Source organism: Nicotiana tabacum, chromosome 1, assembly GCF_000715075.1.
Source record: "Nicotiana tabacum cultivar K326 chromosome 1, ASM71507v2, whole genome shotgun sequence".
Lineage (NCBI taxonomy): Eukaryota > Viridiplantae > Streptophyta > Magnoliopsida > Solanales > Solanaceae > Nicotiana > Nicotiana tabacum.
Window position 1 is genome coordinate 196,417,220 of NC_134080.1, and position 7,835 is coordinate 196,425,054.

Here is a 7,835-nt window from a genome sequence, read left to right on the forward strand (position 1 = left end):
CGAGTCATCAGAATACGAAGGTGATAATTAAGTCCATCCACGAACCTCTTAATCCTCTCCCGATTAGTCGGAACTATCCATGAGGCATAACGAGACAACTCAGAAAATCTCGCCTCATACTAAGACACAGTCATATCTCTCTGGTGAAGCCACTCAAACTGTCTACGCAGCTCCTCCCTCTAAGACTGCGGTATCCACTTCTCCAAGAAGAGAGTGGAGAACTCCTGCCAAGTCAAAGGTGCTGCACCTGCCGGCCTACGCCGCTCATATGCCTCCCACCAAGTGAAGGCCGCTCCAGTAAATTGAAATGTAGTAAAAGCCATACCGTTGGACTCAAGAATCCTGTTGTCCGAAGCATACGCTGACACTTGTCGAGAAAACCCTAGGCATCCTCGCCCTGAGCACCACTGAAAGAAGGAGGCTGAAGTCTACTGAACCTCTCGAGACGACGCTGCTCATCGTCTGGCATAACTGGGACCCTGTACTCCGGAACGGGTACCACTGGCTAAGATGGAGGTGCCTCTGGAGTCTGTAACCCTGCACTACCTGCTCAGGCGTGCGAGCAACAGGGGTCTGATTGCCTCCCCCGGCCTGCGAAGTAGTTGCTACTGTGGTGGTTGAAACTGCCTAAGCCAGGCCTGTGCAAACTATCAAGATCTGGGCCAATGTCTCCTGGAGACCCGGTATCACAATGGGCACAGTTGGTGCCTGCACTGGTGCTGCTGGAGCCTGGTCCTGAGCTGGGGCAACTAAAGGATCCACAGGTGTTGCCCTTGTTGCTCTGCCTCTACCACGACCACGACCGCATCCACGGCCTCTAGTAGCCTTAGTAGGTGGTACTGGTGGTCATCCGGCGCATCTGGTAGCTCGAGTCCTCACCATCTGTGAGAGAATGGAATAAAGAGAAATTTAGTATTTGGATCAACAATTTCGCACGACAAGAATTTCAAGAATGTGGAATTTTCCTAACAGGTTCTGCAGCCTCCCAAAGATAAGTACAGACGTCTCCGTACCGATCCGCGAGACTCTACTAAACCAGATCAAGACTCGCGAGACCTAGTAACCTAGGCTTTGATACCAACTTGTCACGACCCCAATCCCCAATCGTGATGGCGCCCAACACGATGCTATACAAGCCCGACCAATTCATCACTCACAATCCCTTATGTAGAATTTATTACCAATTAATAGGATTTAATGCCAGATTAACATGAGAATAACTCTGTAGTAATAGATAAACAGTACGGAAAATCCATAAAATATCACCATAGATCCCATCGATCTGGTGTTACGAGCCAAGAGCCTCTAATACAAGTATGTGTAGCGACCTATACATAGAGTTGTCTAGAATGCGGAAATAAAGAGGATAAGGGAAGAAATCGGGTCCTGCGGATGCCATGCAGCTACCTCGATGACTCCGAAATAAGCTGAACAGTAGTAGGAAGCCCAAACTATGCCTCCGGGATACCTGTATCTGCACACATGGTGCAGGGAGTAAAGTGAGTACTCCAACTCAGTGAGTAATAGCAATAAATAATGACTGACGGAAAGAAAACTCGTAAAACACTACACAGTTTTATATTAAAACAGTGAGAATATCAAAAACAGCAACTGAATGAAGAAGTCAGTTAAAAGTCCCTTAAGCGAGTATTCATTTCATTTACTCCTCGCGATAACCGAATTCATATTTGTATTGTTGCGGCGTGCAGCTCGATCCATATATATATATATATATATATATATATATATATATATATATATATATATATATATATATACTGCTGCAGCATGCAGCCCGATCCAATATATATATATACTGATGCGGCGTGCAGCCCGATCCAAGAATAGTTGACTGCGCTCACTGGGGGTGTGCAGACTCCGGAGGGGCTCCTTCAGCCTAAGCGCTATACTACTACGGCGTGTAGTCCGACCCAAATAATATACTACTGCGGCATGCAGTCTGATCCATAAAATATACTACTGCGGCGTGCAGTCCGATCCATATAATGTACTACTGCGGCGTGCAGTCCGATCCATATAATATACTATTGCGGCGTGCAGTCCGATCCATATAATATACTACTGCAGCGTGCAGTCCGATCCATATAATATACTACTGCAGCGTGCAGTCCGATCCATATAATATACTACTGTGGCGTGCAGCCCGATCTATAGCATATCAAATACCCTCACAATGGGGTTCTCGACCCCTCTCAACCAATATAGACTTGGCCTCTCGGGCAAACTAAGATAAGACGGGGTTCTCAACCCACACGTTACTCTCATTAGGATTTAACAATTTCTAAAGCTGGTTCATATCATGTTTATCAGTTAAGAACATGACTGAGGGTATGATTTCGACTAGAAAAGTGAGGTCAACCAATACAAATGCACCCCCCCCTAAGGGTCCTACAGATCGGCACAAGGCCCCAAACATGGCAACTAGCCCATAATATAATTATTAATTAAGTCTCAGTGTGTAGTAGAGTCATCAAACGGGATGGACCGAGTCCAAATCCCCAGTAGTAACAGACCCCACGCTCATCGTACAATGTGTGTCTCATCTCAACATAGCACCACATTGTGTAAATCCGGGGTTTCAAACCCTCGGAACATCATTTATAACCATTACTCACCTCAAGCAGGCCGAAATCCTAGATCGCTACTCCCTTGCCTCGCAAATCAACCTCCTCGAGCGTCGAATCTGATCAAAACCACAAGTAATACATTACAATAGGCTAAGGGAATACAACCCAATTGAAAAGACTCGAAAAATATCGAAAATCACGAAGTTGGCAAAACCCGAGCCCCGGGCCCACTTCTCGAAAAATCAAAAAATTTACATCACCGGATTCCTTATCTCGCCACGAGTCTATACATATCAAATTTACCAAAATCCGAGCTCAATTGCTCCCTCAAACCCCAAATTTACATTCAAAAGGTCAAGCCCTAATTCTTCCCTTTTTAATCAAATTTTCCATGAATTTAAGTGTTGAATCCACAATTAAATGATGTTTATAGGCCATACGACTCACCTCCAATTGATTCCCCGTCAAAACCCTCTTTAATCCTCATCAAAAGCTCTCAAGGTTGCTCAAAAATGGAGGAAATGGGTTTGGGTTCGCGGATGAAATATTTTTAAAATTCTGCCTGGATCACTGTAGCTAACTCTATGCGATCGCATTCAAGCCCCTGCGATCGCATAGACCAAAATTTGCAGCTTCAGAATTAACCCTATGCGATCGCATCCTATCCTCTGCGATCGCATAGCACAATGACTTTAGCCTATGCAATCGCACACCTGCTCCTGCGATCGCATTGAACAAATTTCCACGAAAATCCCGGATTAGCTTTACACTGTGCGATCGCAACACCTGCTATGCGATCACATAGCACAACCAAACAGCCCCGAAAATCCTTCTATGCGGTCGCAGCCCTTGCTATGCGATCGCATAGAGCAAAATTGCTCTGCACTGACTGCTGTATTTCTGCAGCATTTTCCAACTTCAAAAATTCCCGTTAGCCATCCGAAATCACCCCGAGGCCCTTGGGACCTCAACCAAAAGTGCCAACCCGTCCTAAAACATCATTCAAACTTGTTCCAATCATCAAAACACCACAAACAACACCAAAACCATCAAATTACATCGGATTCAAGCCTAAATTTCTTAAAAATTTCCGAAATACGCATTTGATCAAAAACCCGACCAACACACTTCCGAATGATCTGAATTTTTGCACACACATCCAAAATCATCTAACGAAGCTACTGCAACTCTTGGAATTCCATTCCGACCCCGTATTAAAATCTCACCTACCAACCGGAATTCGCCAAAATACTAACTTCGCCAATTCGAGCCTAATTCCACCCCAGACCTCCAAAATCAATTCCGATCACATTCCTAAGCCACATATCAACCCCCAAAGCTAACCGAATCAACGAAAATCACATCCGAGCCCTCTAACTCAATAGTCAACATCCAGTTGACCTTTCCAAAACAAGCCTTCCTTAAAGAGACTAAGTGTCTCATTTCCTATCAAAACTAATCCGATTAACTCTAATACACCGAATACCGATAACGAAACATGAAGAAGCATAAAATGGGGGAAATGGGGAAGTAACTCATGTGACGATGGGTCGGGTCGTCATAATGACTTACAATTGCCTCTTTGAAATCACCCTTCACTTAAGGGAGGTGTGAACTAATCTGCTTGCTTTAGGACAAACAAACACTTAAATTTGGGGAGTTGATAAATGTGAATTTTCACCACTTATTAGTACTTTCTTCTTTTAGTTTTTAGTCCGAAAGTAGTAATTTTTGTCTCCGAATCTAACAAAATTATGTGAATTGCAGGCATCCTGGAGGATTTGAGCTCAATGAAGAAACCTAACTAATAAAGGAGTATCCCAGCACAACAAGTCAAATAGGAGATGTGCAAAGAATTGTATAGTCCGCACAACTTATTCTGCAGCCACAATTGAAGATGCGGCTCGCAGAAAGACAAGTACGGCCGCAGACTTACCCTTTAATCCTTAGAGGAGTTTAGCAGATGTTGTGGTCCGCACACCAAATTATGCGGTCGCAAAAGACGTTCGCATTGACAAGCTTGGAAAGATCAGAGAAGCTGTAGGGGACCAAATTTGAAGCCTCCTTGAAGCGTGGTACGCAACCAAATTGTGCAGATGCAGAAGCTGAAGTGCGGTCACATAATTTATTATGCAGCCACACAATCCCTCCCACTGAAAGAGAAAAAGAAAAAAGTATGCTCCGCAGCCAAATTGTGCGGCTGCAGAACCTCCCGAAGGGTATTTTTATCAGAAAATTTCTGGGCACTATAAATATATGAGAAATACTTTTTAGGGAAACTTTTATACTGTAGCAGATGATAGCGGTTAGAGTTAGCTATTTTGGAAAATGGGTGACTAAAATAAGAGAAAAATCATTACTTTTTTCTTTTAATTTTTGTTTTATGTCTTCAATTACTTCTTCTTTTTTCATTTTCAATGACTTTTTGCATGAGCAGCTAGATTCTATTTGGGCTGTGACCCAACCCTAGTGTGTAAAACTTATGGATATTTAAGATTAATGCTTGTTATTGATGGGGTCTATATTATTTAGTGTTGTTTATATTTTATATCTAGAATTAATGGTTGCAAACGTTGATTCGTGCCTATTTGACTTAGTTCTTATCTGAGAAAGAGGAACATAGTCTAGGAAAACTTGGCTAACAAGAGATTGAACTAGTTGAGGTTTTGATTAGTTTGATTAAAGGATTTGGACTAGAGATAGGGATTATTCCACTTGAACTCATATCAATTGATTAGATTGCCACCCATTTGGTCTTGAGAAAGTCAATTTGGGCATAATCATTCTTTGACCGAGAGGTATTGAGTAGGTACTTGAGAACTGAGAGTCATAACACACCCCAATCTACCCAACAAGCATAGATTTACTTTACCCATTAGGTTTACACCTAGGTGAAGGTTACATCCCTAGTCTTTTCCCTTATTTGATAAAAATACCAAAACATTTCATTTACTAGTCGCTACTATTTAGTTTAATTTCTTAGAAGTCAACATAGATAACAATCTCTCACTGTTGTTTGAAAGATAAATCTAGTTATTTCAATTTCCTCTCTTAAGTGTTTACCTTAGCATCGATCTAAACTCCCTATGAATTCGACCTTGACTCGCATTGGGTTTTTATAATTGGAACGACCGTTTCATACTCATTATTAGGGTGTAAGTTGGACATGATCACAAGGCCTCAGCAAGTTCACTTCAAATGACTCTTCCTCGAATCAAATGCATCAACAAGAAAATGAAGGAGGAGTACGAGTATGAAGTCAATTTTACTAGTATATCAGTATGTGTGAGTTTGCTTCTTATGATCCAGTGAAATAAAGGAGAGTGGAACTTTGGGTGTGGCACTTCTAGATTCAAGAGTCTATACAAAAGATATTTCAATTGCTTTCAGTCGAAATTTGAAACTAAAGTGAGTTGAATCTTCTCTTTCGAGGATCAAGGTCCTTTGCTTCCTATTTGTATTCTGCAAGACCTGTCAAGTGGGCAGGGTCACCACTAAATCGAACCCCTGAAAATGGACCCTTAAACAGTCATATCCACCTATTATTCGGCCGGACTAGCCCCAAAAATAATGAGCTTGGGCTGGTTCCAATTTTTTTTAAAAGAATTATAAGAAAATACACGTTACTTCACATCATAACAAAAAATGACCATATTTTTAAGTTTTATCCGACTTAGCACATATTGTACATATTTTGAATGTACTAGCACAAGCATGACAACCCATATTTCAAAATTTGTTTTCTTAAGACCACTCCTTCTAAAAGGTAAGGAGTTAAATGTAGTTGGCAAAGTTACCCATTTCATTTGATGTTAAAACAAGAAAAACGTACTGCAAAAACTAAGAATTTTTTTGTTCTAGAGCCTCATGGCTTTTGAGATTCTTCACGATTTAGTTTTTTAATTTCTCTTTTTTAATATTTGAGTTAAATTTTAGATCCGGGGTTTTAGAGTTTGTTAGTTGTTTGGATTAGGTGTTGCTCCAGTTGATTAAAAATATCAAAAGGAGTTCAAAACTTAAATGTGAATCAATTTGCAGTAGATTTGAGCTAGATTTGAGTTAGATTTCAGAAGAGGCTCAAGGAAGAAGACGAAGTCAGTTTCGGTATAATAGTGTATATGGGTGTATGAATACCTCTTATACACTATTATACATCTTTATACAAACATCTGTAGACGAACTTCTTTCCGATTTTCAGTTGCAATTCTTATTCAAAACCAGTCCAAATCTTCATTAAATGACTTCAGATTTTATATACAACCTTCTTATACTATATCTAACAAATCTAACTAATATCCAACTCCAAATTTCTCACAAGACCGGATTCGAAATTTAAACCCATTTATTTAAGCTTGTTCACAATGGGGGACTAGTACAATCTTCATTAAATGACTTCAAATTTTGTATATAACCTCCTTATACTATTTCTAACAAGTCTAAACAACATCCACTCCAAATTTCTCATACATACCAGATTTGAAATTTAAACCTACTTATTTATGTTTGTTCAACAATGGTGGATTATCTTAAAAATCTAGTTTTTACCACCCAAATAGATTTGATTTGTTGAACTAATTTTTGAGTTACAATCTAATTCGAAGATTAGATTAAAAGCTTGAGTATCTTTTTTATAAAATTAAAGAGTAATTTCGAGAACCTATTTGGAGTTAGATGTTGAATCTTAGCCTATTATTTTTGGGCTACAGCTTTGTAAAGTTAAATATAGGCCACCTAGTTGTAATGTATGTGTATGAGTTATATTTATGTGTAATTTTTCCTTTTTTTAATCATGAACTAGTGAAAAAACCCAGGACCAACCGAGACCAGGTTTTATATTCCATTGCACTTGTGATGTAGTAGTAGTAGTGTAGTACTATCATAATTTTTGGATGCACCTAGTTTTTATCTTCGAATTTTTGTTTTTTTTTCTTTTGTATGCAATTTGGTAAGGAAAAGATGATATTTGTTTTTAATTAATCCGGTGAATTAGACTAAACAGAAACATGGCACTGAAATGGCATATCAATAGATTATTTACTACTCCATAAATTCCTATATGTATAATTGGACAGGCAGATTATAGCTCTATGGGTTGAGCCTGCATCTAGGGCAACTAGAGGAATTACTGCTTAAGTGAATTACCGTTAGTCTTTTTTTAATAAAAAAAACCAAAATTTTACATCGGGTTAGTTTTTTACTTTTCGGAAAAACTGAGTAACTTTTCTCCTCTATGTGCTTGTTGCTTTT